This window comes from Papaver somniferum, chromosome 2 (assembly GCF_003573695.1).
Source record: "Papaver somniferum cultivar HN1 chromosome 2, ASM357369v1, whole genome shotgun sequence".
Taxonomy (NCBI): domain Eukaryota; kingdom Viridiplantae; phylum Streptophyta; class Magnoliopsida; order Ranunculales; family Papaveraceae; genus Papaver; species Papaver somniferum.
In genome coordinates this window covers 71280220-71284121 of record NC_039359.1, presented here as the reverse complement: position 1 = coordinate 71284121, position 3902 = coordinate 71280220, and the positions used below count along the sequence as shown (strand labels likewise).

Sequence of the window (3902 nt, the reverse complement as noted above, 5' to 3'; positions counted from 1 at the left end):
AACTTTATTGAAGGTCCCAACACATTTAATTAAGCTGCGGTACATGCACATCTTCTGCAACTATTTCTTCGTACAATTATCAAGCTATTTGCTGGCCATTTTAGGAAGTAAGTGTTCATAATTGATTTTGATATCAAATATAGTAGGTAAGACTTGAGGGAGTTAAAGTGACTATACATGCAGCTCTGTACGTAAGCTAGCTAGTCAAAATGTACCGGATAGGGGATAATACTGAACAAAGCATTTCTGGGTACGAGATTTCTTAGTAAAGGATAATTAAATTTGACCATCATATCATTTTTTTTTTATTTTTTTTGAAGGCTAGAATAGATATCAAAGTGCGAAGAAGACATAAGAGAACAACAATCCGCAGGATTTAAAAACCAGCAGAAGAGCAGGAACTACGTACAATCAGTCGAACCAGAAAAAAAAACATACAGAAGATTACGTACTATAAAAATTATAAACTTTCCTATCCCATATCGCTACTAGATCATCAAAGAATAAGCCCTTAAATGTCTGCCAGGGGAGCCCCATTGATATAATAAGGCTTTAACAGCTATGATGATCTCGGATTCTGGTTGGTCGTTGTTGCGGAAGGTTCTTCTATTCCATTCGATCCACAGCGCCCACCACACTGCGTAAGAGCATCCATAATGGAGGACTAAAACCAAAATTCTGGTCCACAAAACTACGCACATTCGAACGGATTAAAGATTAAAAACCAGACTAAAACCAAATATCGACTATATTTGGTCTGGAATCCGGACCAAAACCAAATTTATTCGAGCCGAGCGCGGGTATAATGCCCGTTTATAGCGGGGCGTAAGTATAAAATCCATATGATGGTGGGGCGAACATTATACTTGCGTTTGAATCAAAAACAAGTGTAAAATGGGGTGGAGGTATAATATGAGCCTGATGAGAGGCGAACATTTAATGTGAGTTTGAATGGGACGGGGTATAATATGTGCTCGACCAAATTTTACTCGGCTACCATAGCCTACCACCACGGACTAAACCCAATTTTTTGGCTATTTTTTGATTTTTGGTCTTTGATTTTAGTCGCACCATTGCAGTTGCTCTAACGAATGTAATTCCATAAACCATAAAGGAGATGAAATCTTTATTCTATTCTGTTTAAAAGCAAATATTACATATTTATAATACATTCTGATGAGTTTCGTGATGCATTTGAAGGAAATAATACCCATTCACTATTATTTTTTATCTTTTTTGTTTCACTCTCTACTCCTTTACACTTCACAAATCTGTACCTTTACAAATTACAAGTAGTATATTGTACAAATACTTTTTGATTAACTTTTCTCCATCTTAGGCCGCACAATGCCATCTGTTCCGGCGAGCATCTCATACTTATCTTTCCTAGTCAAGTTGGTGCATTCGAACACAAGTGTTCCTGCTAAAACCCTCTGAATGTAATTTGCAACCTCAATAGGAGATTTCCCACCTTTGCAAGTCAGCTCAGTAGGCAATTGGTTTAAAAACGTAATCTCGTACGTTGGCACTGGGTTCATGAATACGAAATATGGATCCATAAGCTTAAACCCACGAGCAGATGTACCGAAAAATATACTCTGGTTCGTGTTAATTGCAACTGGAACAATCCTATCTGTGAGCTCAGCAAATAATGCACTAAATCTAAGAAGAAACGGTTCTCTACAAGTTGTTCCCTCTGGACAAATCACTAAATCCCCTTCTTCAAGCAAGCGTTTGATATTTTCAGCATCTTTCTCTCTTTCTCTTGTCAGGGCTACGCATTTAATAGGAGATATCAACTCTGAGAATTTGCTTATACTGTATGTGACGCAACTGATTTTTCTCCCTAAGGCTACAGCAGTCACCACTGGGTCCAAAATGGTCCTATGATTGCAAACAAAAAGAACACCATTTTGGCCTTTTCTCGGGGCAGGAGAGGGGTTTCCTTTTACGGTTACTTTTATACAGAGGATCTTATACATGTACCAAACGATTCTCTGTGGAAAAACACTGGTTACAAAGATCCTAAGAAGGGATACAATGAAACCGATCGGCAACCATAAGAAAGTGAAGAGTGCATTTGTCGGGGTGGGTCTTCGAACCAATCTTCCTTCGTGAAATATCACCGGACTTAGAAGCTTGTTTCGTGGAACTGGTTCACATTTAGTCTTTGGTACCATATAACCTTCCTGAAATCACAGAAAAAATTATAATAAATCTCGTGAACTCATCAAATTATTGCATAATATAACTGGTATTCTAGTGGCCGAAAATATAAGCACCCTTAAAATTTAGGAGATCATTTAAGTGGTCCTATAATTGAAGGACCTGGTAGCCCTCTAGCAGAACCTAGGAAGGAACTTCCCATTTAAGGTAATAGTAATAAAATATTAGAGAATAGAAAAAGAGAACACCTTGCAAAGGGACATGAAATCATGATCAGTTTCTCTATCACCCATTCCCAAATCAGGCAAATTTCACAAAATTCTCTTTGTAACGCATCTTTCTTATGAACCCCAACAAGAACACCTGGTTTTGTAAAAAATCCACTAGCTCTACCATATTTATGCAACACTTGAAGTTGTGTACCAAGAACTCTATCAACACCTAAGAAATTCTTAACAAACGGTTCCACGATAATCCTTGGACTTGCGGTGACAATATATCTTTCGCCAAAAGAATTAAACACTTTCCAACTTATAGGATGAACATCTTCGGCATAAAATCTAGGTAAAACTGACCGTGCAACGATTTCGATATCTTTTATTTTAAGACCGGCAAAAGTTATGAATATCAATGTTTTGATAGCTAATGCTTCTGATATGAAAACGTAAGAGATGTAAACAAATGGAACAGAGAGTAAAAGAAATATCCCTCTTAAGAAACTTCCAGCTTCAACTGCAACAAGCATGAAATACGGGAAAGCGCAATTGGAGATTAAAATTGTTCCGTCTAAATCTGCAGCTACCGATTGTTCTGACCGGTTTTCGTAATTACATTCCGAGATAGGTAGGAAACCATGATGATAGTTTGATGTATGATCAAGAGAACCCATGTTTGAGTAAGCTAAGGATCGAGTTAGGTTTGTTATGGGAGAGTGAATGAAGAGATCCAAAAGACTAGAGAATTTTTTTTGTAGTGTTGGAATTTTACGTGGCGTATAATTGGTATTTATGCAGCATTAAAACAAAATGATTTATATTATTTAATTATTATGAATTTAAGTTTAATTTTAACACTTATCCCTATCATTATATATATTTTTTTAATATTTTATTAAATGCCGACGGAATGGAAGACCTTTTTATAGGATGGGAATATACTAGAACACAATTGGCACGTTGGATATGGCTCACCAAGAAAAGACGAATACCACCGAGTGCATAACGTAGTATATAATTTTTGTTTGTTGGAATGTTATTTTTGATGCATATACATCGTCTTAGTCGTTACATAACTAAATTAGTGGATGCATGAATCAAAAAACGACAGTATAAATTGTTATGCATCTTTTCGTTTCAGTGGTTGCATAACTAAATTAGTGGATGCATGAACCAAAAAACGACTCTATAAACTGTTATGCATCCTTTGTGGTGGGTCCATAGTTCGATATGCATTTTTTTTTGTTGGAATGATATTTTTAGGCATGTACTACCTCCATTTCAGAAAAAGAGATACTTTCACAGTTTCATTTTGAAAAAGTGAAAGTATTACTTTTCCGAACACGAGATGAAAATATCATTTTTCCTAACACAGGGTGAAAGTATCGTTTTCCTGACATGGCGTGAAAGTATCACTTTTCCTGAAACGGGGCGAAAATATCGTTTTTCCTGATACGGCGCGAAAGTATCATTTTTATTGACACGGAGTGAAAGTATCAGTTTTCCTAACACGGAGCGCGG

At 36.5% G+C, this 3902-nt stretch overlaps 1 pseudogene; it reads right to left on the bottom strand.

Moving 5' to 3' along the window:
• Positions 1-1319: 1319 nt before the first annotated feature.
• On the bottom strand, positions 1320-3075 carry LOC113353504 (annotated as a pseudogene).
• Between the last annotated feature and the right edge of the window lie 827 nt (positions 3076-3902).